Genomic DNA, 21,425 nt, shown 5'->3' on the forward strand with positions numbered 1-21,425 from the left:
AATATATATTTTTCCCTTTCATTTTTGGTTTTTAAACTCTCCAATCTTTGTGATTTCTTTCTGCTTGTGTTGGATTTAGTTTGTGCTGTTGTTGTTTTTTTTTTTAAAGATTTATTTATTTATTTAATTCCCCCCCCCCTCCCCTGGTTGTCTGTTCTTGGTGTCTATTTGCTGCGTCTTGTTTCTTTGTCCGCTTCTGTTGTCGTCAGTGGCACGGGAAGTGTGGGCGGCACCATTCCTGGGCAGACTGCTCTTTCCTTTCACGCTGGGCGGCTCTCCTCATGGGCGCACTCCTTGCGCATGGGGCTCCCCTACGCGGGGGACACCCTTGAGTGGCACGGCACTCCTTGCGCGCATCAGCGCTGTGCATGGCCAGCTCCACATGGGTCAAGGAGGCCTGGAGTTTGAACCGCGGACCTCCCATATGGTAGACAAACGCCCTAACCACTGGGCCAAAGTCCATTTCCCTGTGCTGTTGTTTTGTTAGTTCCTCCTGATGTGCAGTTCGGTGTTTGACTTTTGCTCTTTTTTCTTTTGTAGTTTAAGCATTTAGGGCTATAAATTCCCCCCTCAGTACTGCGTTTGCTACATCCTGTAAGTTTTTGTATGTGGTGGTTTTGTTTTCAATCATCTCAGAATGTTTCCTAATTGCTTTCCTGCTTTCACCGTTGAGACAGTCCTTAAAAATGCTGCTTTCTCAAAGCTGTTGGGGGAGAGAATCAATGCCCAAAGGATGTTCATGAGCCACTAGAATGGCCCCAATGCTGACACAATTTCCTGACTCTACATTTCAAACCCTAACAATTATGTCATTTCCCTCACATGTACCTCCCCCAAAGGTCTAGATGAAGTCCAGACTTGTAGCCCTCTTCCCACAGCATTTTTACATTATCTGTCACCTACTTTGGCGAGCCTCTCTGACAGTCAAGTGACCTCCCTGAGTGACTGGTGGTCTATTTGGCTCCCTAAGCTGGTGCAGAACCCTGGACATCCCAGACCAACTGCTACATGGCAGCTCCTCAAATGATTAGCTTCACCTTCCACTGAGCAACCCTGGGTGATCAGGTGATGTTCATCAACAGGGATAGTGACCCACTGCACCAGGGGTTTTTGGTTCAATGGATGAAGTCTGGAAGCCCCCAGCTTTTTTCCTGGCTAAGGTCTTCAATCCTGTCTGAGCAGCCTGGATTGAAAATAGGCATAGAGTTCACAAGCACTAATTATGTACCTTCTCTGCAAGTGTTCTTCCTCACCAAACCAGGTCCATTCTGGAAGATATGGGTCTGAGACCTTACAGTCCTTATGAATTTTACTGACCATTACTGATACTACATGCCTTTTTCTTTACTGTTTCACAAGCTGAACTCACTACAGATCTGTGACAGTTAGGCTAATGTGTCAACTCAGCCATGTAATTGTGCCCAGTTGTTTGGTCAAGCAAGCACTGAGCTAACTGTAATACAAGAGCATTTATGAACTTTAGTCACCATTGACTCTACTGCAGTGGTAAATCATGGATAGCTGGTTATAATTACATCAGTCAGGGGCATTGCCATCAGCAGTGAGTGATGCTTAACCCAATCAGTTAAATGCCACCCAACATTAAGAAAGCAAAAACCCAATTAAAAGTTATTAACAACCATGATTGTAACATTCTTACATCAATATCAAAATGTACGTGTTAAGGCTAGGGGAGTACAGAAGAGATATACTAAATGTATGCTATGGACCATATTTAGTGGTAATAGTCTGATGATAAATCTCATAATCTGTAACAAATGAATGTTCCACAATGGTGTGGTTGTTGAAGGCTTGTAGTATGGGAATTCTGCATATCAGCATGATTGTTTTGTAAGTTCACAACTTCTTTTATATATATATATATATATATATATATATATATATATATGGGGGAAGTGATTCTGGCATTGAAAGAGAATTGCCCAGCCCATCTTTGTACAGCCAATATGTCCCAGAATTTGTCAAGAACCTTCACTGGACTTTCATTGCAGCCCCTGGTTGCAGCCTGCCTGTGGAACCTGGACTTGTGAATCCCCATGGCTGTGTGAGAGATTCTTATAGAATCACATGCTATTGACATAATTTCTTGTTGATTCTATTTCCCTAGAGAACACTGACTTATACAGCTTTGTACAGGGAGTGGTGTTTTTTTTTCCAATTTCTACTCAATTTATTCATTTTTTAAAAAGATATTACATTAAAAATATATATATATGAGGTCCCCATTTGCCCCCACCACCCCCACCCCACCACTCCCCCCTCAGTAACACTCTTCCCCATCATCATGTCACATCCATTGCATCTGGTGAGTACATCTCTGGGCATCGCTGCACCCCATGTCCCGTGTTCCACACCATAGCCCACACTTTCCCATGTTCCATCCAGTGGGCCATGGGAGGACATACAACATCCGGCAATTGTCCCTGGGGTACCACCCAGGACAACTCCAAGTCCCAAGAATGCCTGGGAGTGGTTCTTGAGGAACAGAGTCTTTACATGGGGTGTCTGAGGTGGTTTGGGGAGTTTTGCAATAGTCTCTTTAATTGAACTCAAGGGAACTGACAATTCCCTTTCCAATAACAAAGAGGCTGCTAATGGTTTATGGTGTGAGTTAGCAATCGAGATGCACAGATAGCATCACTGTATTCGCCTACTTCCATACTTATAAGAAGCAAGGATCTGGGTGAGAGTGTTTTCAATACCTTAACAGAGTTCTGTGCAGTCAAACAGTGTAATGATGTTGGCTGGCTCCTCCTAGATAGTCTGGATAGTGTTACAAAAGAAAGAGATGAGTTAAAGGCTTCAGATTTGAAACTTAAACTCCACATGGATGATGCAAAAGTTTCTATGTGTGCTCTGAAAGAAAATCTTGTCTCCTGTGCCACAGGCTTGAAATATCTGAGAACCAAACTCAGACTCTCATTGTATGAGTAATGGAGTTACAAAGGAAACTAAAATCCCAGTCCTGCAGGGTTTCTTCAAACTGAAGACTTTGATTGGAAAAGAGTGGAATTCAGAGAATTGGGATGGAGACATATGGGATGGTGATATTGATGGAGACATTGAAACCCTGAATTCTGCTGCGACTTTATCACATAAGCCTGCCATGGCCTGCCCTGTCCAGATCATACCTTGCCAACCTTGTATCATCCAATGTCCAGCCTGCTCCAGGGAGTCTGAAACAACTTCCAGCCCTGAGGTGGGTACCAGCCAAACTGCAGCCTGCCCTGCCCAGCCTCTGGCCTGCCCCAAGGAGTCTGGACCTCCTCCCAGCACTGAGACATGTACCAGCCAAACTCCAGCATGCACTGCCTAGCCTCCAGTCTGCCCTGAGGAAACTACCTTCCAACCCCTGCTGAAGAGATTAATCCTGTCTCACCAGAAGAAAATGCAAGAGAATGCCCTGAGGTCAGTAGCTTGCAAGGCATTTCTAATCCTTCTCCTTACCCACCCCCACCACCTCTCTTGTATTTGAGACCTATTACTAGACTAAAATCACAACAAGACCCCAAAGGTGAAATACAAAGTGTGACCCATGAGGAAGTAATGTATACTCAGAAAGAATGGCATGAGTTTTCAACTTATATAGACAGAAATCATGGGAATATGCATGGGAATGGATACTAAGGGTATGGGATAATGGTGGAAGAAATATAAGGTTGGATCAGGCTGAATTTATTGATATGGGCCCACTAAGCAGAAATTCTGGATTCTGTGCTATAGCTGGATGGGTTAGAAAGGGCTTTAACAGTTTGTTTGGGTGGCTGATTGAAGCATGGGCCAAAAGATGGCCTAGCATGTCTGAGGTTGAGATACCCGATTTATGCTTGTACACAGTAGAAGAAGGAATTCAAAGGCTTAGGGAGATTGTAATGCTAGAATGGATTTACCATTTTAGAGCTGACCACCCACCCCAGAGGACACACCTTTAATCAGGACTGTAAGGAATAATTTTGTAAGACTTACTCCATCTTCCCTGGAGAGCTCTGTGGTTGTTGTTCTCTGTAGTCCAGATATAACTGTAGGGGGGACTCTGATGGAATTAGAATCCTTAAACATTATGGGGATGATTGGATGTCAGTCTGGTAAAAGTCAAATAGCAGATAATCTCAAAGTCAAGGTGGGCATGGCTACCACCATGAAAGGCAGATTCAAAAAAGCACTCAAAATAGTCTGAGTTGCATAGATTTATGGTATTGGATAATATATAATGGGGGACCTAGCAGTGAAATAAGCAGTCTACTAATTTTCTTCACAATCTTTATAAACAGAAGTGTTCTAGGTTGAGTGAATAAAACCCTAACTCAAATTACAGATGCAGAGAATCACAGCACCTTAATCAATTCCCAGACTTGAGATAGTTTACAGACCCAGAGCCCCTTGAATGAGGAGAAGGCCAAGTCTCCTTGGGGGAAGGATCCCATTAAACTGCCCAAACTTTATACTGTTAATCTTCCTCCCACTTTTCCCCAAGGAGACCTACTTTTACCAGAGTAACTGCATTGGGGAAAAGGAAATGATCAGACATTTTGGTAATTATTAGATACTGGCTCAGAAGTGACATTAATTCCAGGAAACCCAAAATATCACTATGGTCCACAAGTCAGAGTAGGGGCTTATGGAAGTCAGATGATTAATGGAGCTCAGGTCTGTCCCACAGTTGGTTCAGTAGGTCCCTGGACTCATTCTGTGGTTATTTCCCCAGTTGCGGGATGCATAATTGGAATAGACATACTCAGTAAGTGACTAGATAAATCCCCACATTGGATCCCTGACTTGTGGAGTGAGGGCCATTATGGTTGGAAAGGCCAAGTGGAAGCCACTAGAACTGCCCCTACCTAGCAAAATAGTAAATCAAAAGCAATGCTGGATTCCCGGATGGATTGCAAAAAGTAGTGCCACCATCAAAGATTTGAAGGATGTAGGGGTGGTGATTCCCACCACAACCTCATTCAACTGTCCTATTTGGCCTGTGCATAAAACAGATGGATCTAGGAGGATGGCAGTAGATTATAGTGAACTTAACGTGATGGTGACCTCAATTGCACCTGCTGTTCCAGATGTGTTACCATTGCTTGTGCAAATCACATCCCCTGGTACCTGGTATGCAGCTGTTGATTTAGCCAATGTGTTTTTTCTCAATTGCTATTAGTAAGAACCACCAGAAACAGTTTGCTTTCAGCTGGCAAGGCCAGCAGTATACCCTCACTGTCCTGTCTCATGAGTTTATGAACTCTACAGCTCTATGTCATAATATTGTCTGCAGGGATATCGATCATCTCTCCCTCCCTCAGGGCATCACACTGGTCCATTATATTGATATCATGTTGATAGGACCTAGTAAGCAAGAAGTAGCAAAGACTCTAGACTTATTAGTAAGGCATTTGCATAAGAGAGAATGGGAGATAAATCCAATTAAAATACAAGGTCCTTCCACCTCAGTGAAATTTCTAGGTGTCCAGTGGTGTGGGGCATGTTGAGCTATCCGTTCTAAAGTGAAGGATAAGCTGTTGCATCTGACCCCTCCAATGACCAAAAAGAGGCACAATGCTTAGTTGGTTTCTTTGGATTTTAGATACAACACATTCCTCACTGGGTGTGCTACTCCAGCCCACTTACCCAGTGACCAGAAAAGCTGCTAGTTTTGATTGGGTACCAGAACAAGAAGAGGCTCTACTTCAGGTTCAGGCTGCTGTGCAAGCTGCACTCTCACTTGGACCATATATGATCCAGCAGATCCAATGGTGCTGGAAGTTTCAGTGGCAAATAAAGATGCTACCTGGAGCCTTTGGCAGGCCCCTACAGGAGGATCACAATGCAGACTCTTAGGATTTTGGAGCAAAGCCCTGCCATCCTCTGCAGATAACTACTCCCCTTTTGAGAAACAGGTTTTGGCCTGCTACTGGGCTATAGTGGAGACTGAATTCTTAACCATGGGACACCAAGTTACCATGAGACTTGGGTTTCTTATCATGAGTTGGGTATTGTCTGACCCACCAAACCATAAAGTTGGGAATGCACAGTAGCACTGCATAATAAAGTGGAAGTGGTACATATGAGATAGGACTCGAGCTGGTCCTAAAGTAAGTTACATGAGGAAGTAACCCAAATACCCATGGTCACCACTCCTGCCTTGTTACCTTTTCTTTCCCAGCCCACTGTTTTGGCCTCTAGGGGAGTCCTTACAATCAGTTGATTGAGGAAGAGAAAACTTGGGCCTAGTTTATAGATGGTTCTGCACAACATGCTGGTAGCACCCAAAAGTGGGCAGCTACAACACTGCAGCCCCTTTCTGGGACATCCCTGAAGGACAGTGGTGAGGGAAAATCCTCCCAGTGGGCAGAACTTGGAGTAGTGCACCTGGTTGTTCATTTTGCTTGGAAGAAGAAATGGCCAGAGGTGCATTTGTTCACTGATTCATGGGCTGTTGCCAATGGTTTGGCTGGATGGTCAGGTACTTGGAAGGAACATGATTGGAAAATTGGTGACAAAGAGGTCCGGGGAAGAGGTATGTGGATAGGCCTTTTTGAGTGGGCAAAAGACATGAAAATATTTGTGTCCCACATGAATGTTCACCAGGGGGTGACTTCAGCAGAGGAAGATTTTAATCAAGTGAATAAGATGACCTGCTCTGTGACTAATGCTGTCTCTTTCCCCAGCCACTCCTGTCATTGCCCAGTGGGCCCATGAACAAAGTGGCCATGAGGTAGGGATGGAGGTTATGCATGGGCTCAGCAACATAGACTTCCCCTTACCAAGGTTGACTTGGCTATAGCCACTGCTGATTGTGCAACCTGCCAGCAACAGAGACCCACACTCAGCCCCTGAAATGGCACCATTCCTCAAGGTGACCAGCCTTCTACCTGGTTGCAGGATGACCTCATTGGACCACTCCACCATGGAAGGGGCAGCGATTTGTTTTAACTTGAATAAGACACAAACTCTGGATATGGGTTTGCATTTCCTGCATGCAATGCTTCTTCTAAAACTATTATCTGTGGACCAACCAAATGCCTTATATACCTCCATGTCATTCTACACAGCATTGTTTCTGATCAGGGAACCTATTTAACAGCAAATGATGTGTGGGAATGGGCACATGCCCATGGAATTCACTGGTCTTACCATGTTCCCCATCACCCTGAAACAGCTAGATTGATAGAATGGTGGAATGGCCTTTTGAAGACTCAAATACAGTGCCAACCAGGTGGCAATACCTTGCAGGGCTGAGGCAGTGTTCTCCAGGAGGCTGTGTATGCTTTAAATCAGTGTCCACTCTGTGGCACTGTTTCTCCCATAACCAGGATCCATGGGTCCAGGAATCAAGGGGTGGAAGTGGGAGTGGCACCACTGACTATTACCCCTAGGGACCCACCAGGAAAATTTTTGCTTCCTGTCCCTGCAACCTCAAACTCTGCTGGCCTACAGGTTTTAGTCACAAAAGAAGGAGTGCTGTCACCAGGGAACACAACAATGATTCCATTGAAATGGAAGTTAAAACTGCTACCAGATCTCTTACCTCTGAATACACAGTCAAATAAGGGAATTACTGTACTGGCTGGGGTGATTGATCCTGACTGTCAAGGGGAACTACTACTGCATCTACATAATAGGAGTACAGAAGAGTTTGCCTGGAATACACGAGATCCTGTAGGGCATCTCCTAGTACTGCCATGTCCTATGATTAATGTCAATGGAAATTTGCAACAACCCAATCCAAGCAGGACTAACAATGGCCCATATTCTTCAGGAATGAAAGTTTCAGTCACCCCACCAGGCAAAGAACCATGGCCAGCTGAGATGCTTTCTGATGGTATGGAAACATGGAATGGGTAGTGGAAGAAGTGATAAATATGAACTTTGTCATGTGACCAGTTAGAAAAGTGAATGGTCATGAATCTTTCTTCCTTGTTTCATTATTATGATGATTTTATATGTATACAAAACAAATTTCTTTGTCTTCTTCCCCAAACTTTTGCCTTATCATATAACAAGTTTTATCAATTTAATGTCATAATATTTGAGGATATCAAGTTTGAGAGTGAATATTACTCAAGAACTTGCACCGTATTCTATATGGAATTAATATGTTTCCAGTTGTACACAAGAGAGTTGAACATTGTTAGGCAAAAATATAGATATATGCATGTCTGTTACTGTTTTTGCTTAGAGACTAAGTATGGTTTAAGGTAATGTGTATGGTTACCAGGTTGACAAGGGGTGGACTGTGATGGTTAAGCTATTGTGTCAACCAGACCATGTAATTGTGCCCAGTTGTTTGGTCAATCAAGCACCACTGGACTAACTGTAATACAAGGGTATTTATGGACTTCAGTCACCATTAACTTTATTGCAGTGGTAAATCATAGATAGCTGGTTATAATTGCATCAGTCAGGGAGATTGCAATAAGCAATGAGTGACACTTAACCCAATCAATTGAATCCCTTAAAAAGGAGAAGTAATTCCAGCATTGAGAGAGGATTTCCCAGCTCATCTTCAACAGCCAACATCTCCCAGAACTTGTCATGAACCTTCATTGGACTTTCATTGCAGCCCCTGGTTCCAGCCTGTCTGTGGAACCTGGACTTGTGCATCCCCATAGTTGTGTGAGAGACTCTTATAGAATCACATACTATTGACAGATGTCTCTTGCTGATTGTTTCCCTAGAGAACCCTGACTAATACAAGATCCAATGATTTATGGTTCACAGAAGAGCAGACACTGTGGATTATTTGTTCTTTCAGAGGCTTCAACAACCTTTTGAGAACCCATCCTGCTTTAAGCCCAATCCCAAAACCCCCAAGGAAAACAACCAGCCCTGTTCTGTGAGATGAGCTACAACCTTCCCTATGTGTCCCAATAAGACATTTGAGAGAATTGCATCCCTCTGTTAAGGAGGGTAATTACATGCCTACATCATCAGAGAGTCCCACAAATTCTTACATATCTAGGTCACCTGAAGCTCAACCAGAGATCACTCCATGTGATATGATTTAGTCTATCACAATCTCACAGGAGAGATATGCTTTACTACATGAGTTTTCACAAGGCTTTGCCCTGTTTTAGCAGAGATGACAGAAGCAGGGAGATAGAGTGAGTGCAAAGCTGAATAGAAGAAACAAATCAATGGCCCAGTGTATAAAGTGTGGCCCAAAGGTGACCAGTTCCATTCATGTATCTCACCACAGCCATGGGATTCTAGTGAAACAATCCTGTGTTGTATCTCATCACATTTGCTTAATGTGCATACAGGAAACAGCTACTTATATGTAAATGCCAGAATCTCAACAGTATCTGTGGATGGGGGTTAAAATGGGTATATTGATGTGAATTTCTGAAGTTGACCATATAAATAAAGACAGGATTAAACAGTAGACAGAAGGAAGGAACTGAAAGGCTTGGTGGCGCTGCAGTCAGTATGGACTCAGTCTTCTTTCACCCCTCCCCCCCGCCCAGTGCATTGATGCTCAGGAATGTGCTTCCATCTTCAAGTCTAGAGCCACATAAGTGGTCTATTTAGCTAGCTGGGCATGGCAGCCACCTCCGAGCCTCCCCTTGCCTGTGTGACAGTCAAATGTCTTCACTTCACTCTGTCTATAACTATCAGATTTGGGTGAGCAATTCCTTGACTTCCTTTTATTCCTGTGGACAAATCTAAACCATCTTCTCTTAGAACCTTCCTCTGGCCACCTGTGAGGCTGAGTTGATGGTCTTCTGGCCATCCAGCTCATGTTCTCTGAGGACCTCTGGTGCAGCAGGGAGGGGTGTGGATCTGGACTCCTGCCCTCCAGGAAAACCTCCAGTATTGCTGTATGGGCTCATGAAAATGGCATTTTGTTTGGCACATGAAGTCATGGGAGAGGTCTGTGAGTTCTGGATGGAGCTGCTTTCTGAGCAATTGGAACAGAGGTTTCTTTTTAGAGGTCAAGGTCTTCCAGGAAGGAGGAGAGGCCCTCACTGACACCTGGAGCATAAATGTGAACTTTGTGCTCCAGAGCCGAAGAGGCGCATCTAAGACTGTGCAGAGCTGGTGGCAGGAGCAAAGCTTGCCCAGGCAAGTGCCCATAAAGAGCAGATACATAGGGTGGGTCTCTGAATATCTTACCATGGTCCAGAAAAACTCTATTAAAGGCAGAGTCTACCCTGATTGACTTGTGCCTGGGGTGCAATGGAGGAAAGAACATGCACAAACACAGGCAGGATGTTGGTGTGTCAATGCCTGTGGTCCAGCCCCCAGGACACTCCTGCATTACTGGACTCTGTTGTTTGAAAATCATGTTTGGTATGATTGAGAAAGGACTTAATGGTAGATATACCCAACCTTCTGCTCCAGCACCAGCACTGCCATCATCCATGTAAGGCAGGAGTCCCCTGAACTTGCGGGGCAGAATCAGGTGGGTCATTGGTCTTAGACTCTTGGAAGCCTACTATAGGAGGAGCTATGGGGTCAGCACCAGGAAATCTTGCATTTTCTCCAGGGTGACTGGCAGCCCATGCACAGCTGAAAAGTAGAGGCCACCCAGATCCTGCTGTAGTATGGTCAGCCTTGGTAGGGAGGATGGCTGGAAAAGACCGACTTCCTCTCTGACCCAGCAATCCTACTCCTAGGTATTCAGCCAAGAGAAATGAATACTGTTGCTCACTCCACAAGTTGTATGCCAATGTTTTAGGTGCTTTATATGTGTCTCTTAGATAAAGGACTATTTAGGTCACACAATTTTTCTAGAGTTTTTTGCAATTGTTTTTTTCTCTCTATTTTTTTTAAAATTTACATTAAAAAATATAAGCAGTCCACAAATATCCGCCACCCCCCTCACCTACTCCTCCCACATGAACAACCTTTTTCTTTTTTTTTAAATTTTATTTTATTGACTTTGTAATAATATTACATTAAAAATATATATGTGAGGTCCCATTCAACCCCACCCCCCCCACCCCACCTCTCCCCCCCCCCCCAGCAACACTCCCTCCCATCATCATGACACATCCATTGGATTTGGTAAGTACATCTTTGGGCACCTCTGCACCTCATAGTCAATGGTCCACATCATGGCCCATACTCTCCCCCATTCCATCCAGTGGGCCCTGTGAGGATATACAATGTCCGGTGATTGCCTCTGAAGCACCATCCAGAGCAGCTCCATGTCCCAAAGATGCCTCCACCTCTCATCTCTTCCTGCCTTTCCCCATACCCATCAGCCACCATGTCCACTTTTCCCAATCCAATGCCACCTCTTCTATGTGGACATTGGATGAACAACCTCTTTCAGCATCGTGGGACATTCATTGCATTTGATGAATACATTTTGGAGCACTGCTGCACCACATGGATAATGGTTTACATTGTAGTTTACACTCTCCCCTAGTCCACCCAGTGGGCCATGGCAGGACATACAATGTCAAGCATCTGTCCCTGCAGTACCACCCAGGACAACTCCAAGTCCTGAAAATGCCCCCACATATCTCCTCTTCCCTCTCCCTACCCTCAGCAGCTACCATGGCCACTTTCTCCACCTCAATGCTACAATTTCTTCCATTACTAATCACAATAGTTTCATAGTACATTATCAGCAAGTCTACTCTTGTCCATACTCTATTCCTCCATTCTGTAGACCCTGGGATGGTTGTGTCCACTCCACTTCTATATTGAGAGGTGGCTTAGATTCCACATAGATGATGGATGCAATTCTCCTGCTTGCAGTTGTAGGCACTCTCGGTTCCCTGGTGTGGTGGTTAACCTTCTTCACCTCCCTGTTAGGTGGCTGGGTTAAGTCCAATAAACCAGAGGGTAGGAGTTGCGAGTCTGCTGAGGCTCAGGACCTGGCTGTCACATGGACAGTCCAGAAATTCAGGTCTCCTGAGTACACACCAACACTAGCGCCACAGATCTGGTGAAACCACAGATCTGGTGAAAGTAACAGAAGAGGCATGTGTAGAAAGGTCACATCTGAGTCCAACTCCATCACACTCAGGAACACAAACTCCAAAGTTGGGTCAACTGACATGGCACTGAACTGATTGCTCTGAGAATAACATATGTATACCAATCTAGTCAAATGTATTAGAGTTAACGTAGCAATTCAACTGACAGCCTTTGAAGCACTTGAATCATTTCAACCCCACTTCTTATAGTGGTCACCTACATTTCCTCTACATGGAGGGTGTCCTCCCACCCAGAGTAGAGTCTAACTTTTACAAAAATGTACCTTTTAAAATATATGAAACAATTTTAAAGTTTAAAAATAGGTTATTTCTTTTACCCATTTCTGGACTATATCTTTTATTCCTGAAGCTTCCTTCTTGTATCATTTCTATTCAGCCTGAAGCAGTTCCTTTCACATCCTTATAGAGGAAGGACTGTAGTGGAGAAGTCTGTTTTTCAGTCTGTCCTTTCTTAATTTTCCCTTCAAAGTGTAAGCAACATTTGCAGCCTAAACTCTTTTTGGTAAATAACAATTCCTTTCTTTCAGCACTTTAAAGTTAAACTCCCTTATGGCATGTATGTTTTCTGATGGGAAATACAGTCCTTCAAAATAATATTTTCCTACATGTAATGTTCATTTCTCTATGCCTCTTTTCAAGATGTTTCATTTCCCTGTGCCTCTTTTCAAGATTTTTCAAGATTGACTTCATTTCTTCAATTGTTTGACTGGATTTTCTCCAGGTGACATTTTCTGAGATCTTTGGGATCTGTATTTGCAAGTTGGGTGGTGTTCAGTCACTTTTAACATATTTATTTCACATCAAATTCCTTCTATCTCCTTCCATCTTTGGAATGAATATTAAAACTTTAAGTGTCCTACAGTTCTTTTAGACTGTTAATTTTGTATCCTCTTTCTGTGTATATACTGAGCTTAAATGATTTCTACTCATCTAGCTTCCAGCATGACAGTATTTTCCTTTGATGCCTGCATTTTATTAAGTCCACCAGTAATTTTTTTGTATTTGATAATTTAGTCTGAGCTCTGAAATATTCATTTACATCTTTTAATTCCTTCTGTTTATCTACTGAGAACTCTTTTCTTTCCGTTCATTCTAAGGATTTGGTTTCTCATTGAGCAACATATAGTAGGTATTTTGATTACCCTTTCTGTGGTTACTTAAGGACTGTTTCTGTTTATAAGTATTTACCCTTGAAAAGAGAGCAAATTTATCTAGTTCTGTTGTAAGACATTACCCTGGAGAAGAGTACAGATTTACCTGGTTCACTGCATGTTATGTAGTATAATTTTGGGTAATATTCTGGTTAGCATGCTTATTGTATTTTGATACTTTTTCGAAGTTGTTTTTATAATGTGAAACAATTAAAGATTCCATGTGAATTTGAGGATTAAGTTTTCCATTTCTGTAAAAGTAAAGTAGGAATTTGATAAATATGTCATTGAATCTGTAGCTCACTTTGGGTAGTATTGACACATTAACAATACTTTGACTTATGAGACATGACCAATGGATGTCCTGCCTTTGGTTTCAGTTTTCAATTGTGTTCAGCAGTCTTTTTTCTAGTTTAGTGTACAGTGTTGCACCTATTTCATTAAATTTATACTTAGGACTTTTTCTTTTAGATGTCAATTGAGTAGAATCTTTTCATTTTCATTTCAGATAATTCTTTGCTGGAGTGTCAAAACGTAACTAATTTTTGGATTTTTGTTTTATACTCTGCAAATTTACTGAATTCATTTAGTAGATCCATTTTTTTTTTAAGTTTTCTTTTGGATTTAGTATATAAAGGATCATGTAATCTTTGTAAAGAGATAGCTTTACTTCTTCCTTTACAATTTGTATGTCTTTTATATTCTCTTGCCTAATTGCTCTGGACAGAACTTCCTGTACAATAATGAGTAGCAGTGATGAAATTGATATACCTTAACCTGTTCCTGGCCTTGGGTTGTGGATTTTCAGAATTTCACCATTGACTATAATTTTAGCTGTGAGTTATTGTACACGATCTTTCATCACATTGAGGAAGTTAATATCTCAAACTATTTTCCAGAGTGTTTTTTTACATAAAAGAATATTGGATTTTGGAAATAACTTTTCTTTGTTCATTGAAATGTTCATGCAGTATTTCCTTACATGAAAAATAAGGATTATAACATTGAATGATATTGTGTTGAACCCCTCTTTTGTTCCTGGGATAAATCACCCTTGATCAAGGGATAATTCTTTTATTTTTTATATAGTTTTTATTTTTTTTTAAAAAAGATACTTAGATTATATGAATGTTACATAAACAATATAGGGAATTCGCATATGCCCTGCTCCCTACCCTCCCATACTTTCCCACATTAACAACATCCTTCATTACTGTGATACATTTGTTACAATTGATGAACACATTTTGGAGCACTGGACCACTAAGCTTGGATTATTGTTTACACTATAGTTCACATTCTCTCCACATACATACATACATACATACATACATACATACATACATACATACATTATTTATTTATTTATTTATTTATTTATTTATTTATTTATTTATTATTTCTCTTTCCTTCCCCTCCACCCCAGTTGTCCACTCTCTGTGTCTATTTGCTGCATCTTCTTTGTCCACTTCTGTTGTCAGTGGCATGGGAATCTGTGTTTCCTTCTGCTGCATCATCCTGTTGTGTCATTTCTCCATGTGGGTGGTGCCATTCTTAGGCAGGCTGCACTTTCTTTGGCACTGGGCGGCTGTCCTTGCAGGGTGCACTCCTTGTGTGTGGGGCTCCCCTGCATGGGGGACAACCCTGCATGGCATGGCACTCCCTGCACACATCAGCACTGCACATGGGCCAGGTCCACATGGGTCAAGGAGGCCCAGGATTTGAACCGTGGACCTCCCATGTGGTAGATGGATGCCCTAACCACTGGGCCATGTCCGCCACCTCTCTCCACATTTTTGTAAGTTATCACAAGATATATAATAGCCTATATCTGTCATTATAATGCCATTCGGGACAATTCCCACATCCTGAAAATGCCCCCAAAGTAGACCTGTTTTTCCCTCTCCTTCCTCTCAGAACCTCCAGTGACCACTGCCTCCACATCAGTGATCAAAGTTCTTCCATTGCCAGGATCATAATGAGTGTGTAGTAGAATAACAATAAGTCTACTCTCATCCATTGTTCATTCCCTGAACTGGAGGTTTCTAGGACAGTGATGCCCACTTAACCTCTGAGAGGGGGCTTAGATCCCATGGGGCAGATGGATGGGACTATCTTGCTTCCATTTGCAGACTCTCTCTGTTCCTTGACATGCTTGTTGTCCATCATCATCTCCTTGTTGTCCTGGGTGAGTCCAGTGAACTGGAGAGTAGGTGTTGCAAATCTGTTGAGAGTCAGGGCCGAAAGCTACATGGACAGACCAAAGATTTAAGTCTCTTGGACATACACCTCTTAACTCTGGTACTAAAAATAGGTTCAGATATAAGGGACAGAAAAGCCTCATATAAGGAAAATGCAACTGAGTCCAGCTCTGACACACTGGGATTTCCAGACTGGCCACCTTAAAATATTCAAAGATCCAGTTTTTTGCACATGCACTGAAACAAGAAAAAATACTACACACACAAGGTAAAAGACAGTTAATCGAAACTATCCCCCATTAAGCTCAGATTTTAAAAAATTTATTGAAGTATATCACTCATGTAAACATACATAAACAATAAACAAATATTAATAGTTGTGAACTTACAACACATATATAACATCATACAGGACTCTTGTACCTCACCATACCACCAATACCTTGCATTGTTGTTAGAATTTTTAACTAATGATTAGAGAGCATTGTCAAAGTATTATTATTAACTGAAGTATTTTCCCCAACCCACCCTATTATTATTATCTTTATATCATTTATATATGAACATACAAAACCGTAAGTTGGGAACTTACATAGCAAACGTGCATAATATAATACAGGGGTCCATTCATCAATCCTTCACCAACACCTTGCATTGTTGTGAGATATTTGTTACAAATTATGAAAGAATATTGTCAAAATCTTCCTAATTACAGTCCTTATCTTCTATTTCATGTATGTTTTCCCAGTCCATGCTATTATTTTTAAAATATATTTTTTATGACAGAAGTTATAAATTTATAAAACAATCGTGCACACATTCAGAATTCCCAAACAATACCCCTCTATCAACACACTGCACTGTGGTGGGACATTTATTACAAATAATATAAATCATCTGATTGTTACCACATCCATAGTGTACATTTAGCACACATTTTCCATACTGCCCCATTATCAGTACTGTACATTCTTTGGCATAAATGAAAGAATATTGTATTATTACTGATATCCACAGTCTATAGGTCACTCCAGTTGTATCTTTTCCATGCTTCTCCACATTCCCATGACCCTGCAATAAGTACATTTACTCTAGCTAACAAAGGACAATCTTGCATCTATACCATCAACCATAATTCTCATGCATCTCTTGGTTTACTGTGCTATTCAGTTCCCAGAATATTCTCTAGCATTCTGTTAATTGGCATTTACATACCTAGACTTCTACCATTTTCAGCCATATCCCCATTTATAAACTAGCTGTTACTATGTGTTTCCATCCACTCTATGCATTTCCACACATTTACATTAAAGCTTTTAAAACTACATACATTGAACATCAGTAGTCCATCTCAGTCCTTCTCTTATCTCCTTTAAGAATCTGCCACCTAACACCAGGTCTTGAAGCCATTTTCCTACAATTTCTTCTAGAAGCTGTATTGTTCTTGTTTTATTTATTTATTTTTTAATCCATTTTGTGTTAATTTTTGGATAAGGTGTGAAATATGGGTACTTTTTCCTTTTTTCTTGGCTTTGGATATCCAGTTCTTTCAACACCATTTGTTGAATGGACTGTTCTGTCTGAGTTGTGTGGGTTTGACAGGCTAGTCAAAAATCACTTGACCATACATGTGAGGGCCTGTTTCTGAACCATCAGTTTGGTTCCACTGTCTTTTGCCAGTACCATGCTGTATTTACCATGATTGCTAAGTAATATAATTTAAACTCTAGAGAGGAAAGTTCATTTTTCCTTTTTAAGATGTTTCTGGCTATTGAGGACCACTTACCCTTCCAAATATTAGTCATGTTTTCAAAAAAATTTTTATCCCCTACCTTGTGGCTTTTTTGATATGCTGTCTGCTTTCTGTGTCCATTCACTGTGTTCCTTCTATGTGTGTACTTATTTATTTATTTCCCCTCCCCTCTTGCAGCTTGCTTGTGTCCATTTGCTGTGCTCTCTTTTGTGTTGTTTTTTTTTTTTTCACTTGTCTCCCTTTTTTTGTTGCATCACCTTGTTGAGTTGCCTCTCAGCAGTGCTGCGGGCTGGGCGGCGGGTGAGCCTGCCTTTCACAAAGAGACCCTGGGACATGAACCCAGGGCCTCCCATATGGTAGATGGGAGCCCAACTGATTGAGCCATAGCCACGTCCCTGTGTATTCAATTTTTAAAATGTTGGTGGAATTTTTATCAGAATTGCATTGAATCTGTGTATCAATTTGAGTAGAATTGATATCTTAAAGATACTTAATCTTCCAATCCATGAGCATGGAATGTTCTTCCAGTTATTTAGGCATTTCTTGATTTCCTTTAACATTGAGTTGCAGCTTTCTGAATACAAGTGCTTTACAACATTGGTTTAAGTTTATTCCTGAGTATTTGAGTTTTCTGGCATGTTTTATTTTCATCACTCTTTTTACACTTTTAGCTACTTTTACTGATATAATCTTGATTTCTAGACTCTCTGCTAGGCCCATCTCTCCAGTCTTTTCTTTTCAGGCTCTAGCCCACCCTTTAGAATTTCCTGAAAATCTCATCTCTTGGTTAGAAATTCTCTCAGTTTCTGGTTATCTGTGAATATTCTAAACTCTCACTTTTTTTAGCAAATTTTTTTCTTGTCTTTTTTCAGATACATAGATCACACAAAATGTTACATTAAAAAAATAAGATGTTTCCATATACCCCACTCCTTATCCACTCTCTCCTCCCACATCAACAACCTCTTTCATCAGTGTGGCACATTCATTGCATTTGGTGAATACATTTTGGAGCACTGCTGCACTGCATGGATTATAGTTTACATTGTAGTTTACACTCTCTCCTAGTCCATTCAGTGGGTTGTGGTAGGATATATAAGGTCCTGCATCTCTCCCTCAGATATCATTCAGGACAAGTCCAAGTCCTGAAAATGCCCTCGTGTCACACCTTTATTTTCTTCTCCCTGTTCTCAGCAACACCTGTGGCCACTATCTCCACATCAATGATACAATTTCTTCCATTGCTAGAGTCACAATAGTTCTATAGTAGAATACCAGTAAGTCCACTCTAATCCATATTTTATTCCTCATCCTGTGGACCCTGGGATTGTGATGTCCACACCACCTCTAAATCAAGAGGGGGTGTAGATCCAATATGGTTGATTGATGCAATTCTCCCGCTTGTAGTTGTCTACTCTCTCAGTTCCCTGGTGTGGTAGTTGACCATCCTCACCTCCCTGTAAGCTGACCTGGTTAAGGTCAATGAACCAGAGAGTAGGTTTTACAATTCTGCTGAGGCTCAGGGACCAGCTGGCACATGGACAGTCCAGAGATTCAATTCTCCTGAGCATACACCAACCCCAGTGCCAGCCACATGTTCAGTAAAAGTGACAGAAGAGGCACGTGTAGAGATGGAGTCCAACTCCATCACACTCAGGAGCACAAATTCCAAAGTATGGCCCATTGACAAGGCACTGAACTCCAGAGCCATCTACCATGACCAGAGAACCTGTGTGTTTCCATAGCCCTCAGGAGCACCACTACCTGGGGTTGTATCTACTTTGCTATCTCTAGGATCCTTCTGAGACATGCATAAGCATGACCCCTCTGATGACCTCCTGACTCATTTTGAAATCTCTTAGCCATATGAATTCATTTGTCTTTACCATTTCACCCTTTTATTGAAGGTCTTTTCCTAGTTGCATCACCAGCTAGTAATTGGTAGTAATCCCTCAGCACCAGGGAGGCTTATCACCATGAGTCATGTCCCATACTGGGGGGAAGGTAGTGCATACTGAGTTTGGCTTAGATAGTGGCCACATTTAAGCATCACGGAGGCTCTCAGGAGGTAACATTTAGGTACCTTGCAGCTCTAGGCCTAGTTGAAATTTCAAGCACACAGGCTTATAAGCATAGTTCTCAGTATCAAGGGCCCATCATTCTACCATCCTTCTCTGGTCTTTGCCCTAGGACTTGGGCGATTGTTGCTGTTAAATTGGGGAATGCAGTAGAGCTCAACACGCCCTCAGTTGTCATGTCTACCTTGAAGGACAATACCCAATGAATATCTGAACATATTTATATACTCTATATACCTGAGAAAGAGTATATCACCACTGACCCCACAGAAATAGAAACTATCCAAAGAGTATACTTTGAAAGTCTCTATGCCAACAGAAAGACAATTTAGTGGAAATGGACAAATTCCTAGAAACACATAAGCAGCCTACATTGATGAAAGAAGTTGATCTCAATAAACCAATCACAAATAAAGAGAATCAGTTATTTAAAACCTCCCAACTAAGAAGAGCCCTGGGCCAGATGACTTCACAGGTGAATTCTACCAAACATTCCAGAAAAAACTAACACCAATCTTGCCTAAACTCTTTCAAAAAATTGAAATAGAAGGAACATTGCCTAACTCATTCAATAATGGCAACATTACCCAAAAGCCAAACAAAGACACCACAAGATAGGAAAATTACAGGCCAATCTTTTTAAATCCTCAACAAAATACTTGCTGATCATATTCAACAACACATCAAATGAATTATACACCACGACCAAGTGGAATTCATCCCTGGTATGCAAGGATGATTCAACATAAAATCAGTCCATGTAATTAATATGTCACATGACCAGAAAGGGAAAAAAATCACATGATCATATTTTTAGATACAGAAAAAGCATTTGACAAGCTAAAGCACCCGTTCCTGGTAAAAACACTGCAAAATATAGGAATAGAAGGACACTTTCTGAACATGATAAAGGGTATATATGAAAAATCCACAGCTAACGTAATTTACAATGGTGAAATCTTAAGTTTGCCCTCATTTTTGAAAGACAATCTTGCTGGATATAAGATTCTTGGCTGGAAGTTTTTCTTTTGTAGTATCTTAGATATATCACACCATTTGTCTTGTCTTCATGGTTTCTGGTAAGAGATCAGCACTTAATCTTTTTGGATATCCCTTATATGTTATGCATTGCTTTTCTCTTGCTAGTCTCAGAATTCTCTTTATGTGTTTGGCATTTTACATTCTTTTTAGTATGTGTCTTGAAGTTTGTCTATATGGACTTTTTCGGATGGGAGTATATTTTGCTTCTTGGACATGGATGTTTATGTCCTTCAATAGGATTGGGAAATTTTCTGTCATTATTTCTTCATATATTCTTTCTGCCCCTTTTCCTATCTCTTCTCCTTCTAGGACACCCATGACACATATGTTTGCATTTCTTTTGCTGTCATTTAGTTTCCCTGAAACCTTGTTCAATTTTTCTATTCTTTTCTTCATCTGTTCTTTTGTATGTTCACTTTCAGAGGCCATTTCTTCAAGCTCACAAATCCTTTCTTCCACCTCCTCAAATCTGCTATTATATGATTCCAAAGTTTTTAAAATTTCATTTATTGTGCCTTTCATTCACATAAATCTGCTATTATTATATGTATGCTTTCAAATTCTTCTTTGTGCTCATGCAATGTCTTCTTAGTATCCTTAATCTCTTTAGCCAGCTCATTGAATTTATTAAGGAGATTTGTTTGAACATCTGCAATTAGTTGTCTCAGCTCCTTTATCTAGAGGCTTATCTTGTTCCTTTAACTGAGCCATTTCTTCTTGTGTCTTGGTGTGCATTGTGATTTTATGTTGGTATCTTGGCGTCTGGCTTATTAGAGTATTTATTTTGGGTGAGGTTTTCTCTTTAGTTTAGGACTTCCTGCTATTTCTCCCTTCCTGGTTGTGCAGTAGGTGCTATACACTGTGGAGGCTCAAACTGCCTGCATTGCCTAAGGGAACAATGAAGGTTTTCCCAACTTTCTTCTTGCCAAGGGTTGGGACAGAATAATCCCAAGTATGCAACCCTAGACTCTAGTTGTCCAGAGAGACTGATGAAGTTTCACGTCCCTTTCTTCCCTGCCTGGGGTGAGGATGGAGCTGCAGGTGTGGGCAGCAATCTATGCAGTGCAGGTTCAAGATGACTGCTGTTGACCTGATAGACTTCTGATTATTCAGTCTGTGCCAGCCAAATGTACCTGAAGTTACCTGGATAGGACGGTGCAGGGCCTGCCAGTCTCTTCCCTACCAGAGGTGGGGCTGAAGCCTAGTCTAGGACTGCAGGCTCATCTGGGTGAAAG

The 21,425-nt window shown here is 41.4% G+C and overlaps 1 long non-coding RNA gene across 2 annotated transcripts in view; it reads left to right on the forward strand.

Annotated features, from left to right (window-relative positions):
* Positions 1 to 21,425, forward strand: part of LOC131277498 (uncharacterized) — an 81,322-nt gene that overhangs the window by 17,193 nt on the left and 42,704 nt on the right. For both annotated transcript variants that reach the window (XR_009184659.2, XR_009184660.1), the window contains one exon: positions 2,909 to 3,429. This is a non-coding gene — a long non-coding RNA (uncharacterized lncRNA). The remainder of the gene's footprint in view (positions 1 to 2,908; positions 3,430 to 21,425) is intronic.

This window comes from Dasypus novemcinctus, unplaced genomic scaffold (assembly GCF_030445035.2).
Source record: "Dasypus novemcinctus isolate mDasNov1 unplaced genomic scaffold, mDasNov1.1.hap2 scaffold_119, whole genome shotgun sequence".
Taxonomy (NCBI): domain Eukaryota; kingdom Metazoa; phylum Chordata; class Mammalia; order Cingulata; family Dasypodidae; genus Dasypus; species Dasypus novemcinctus.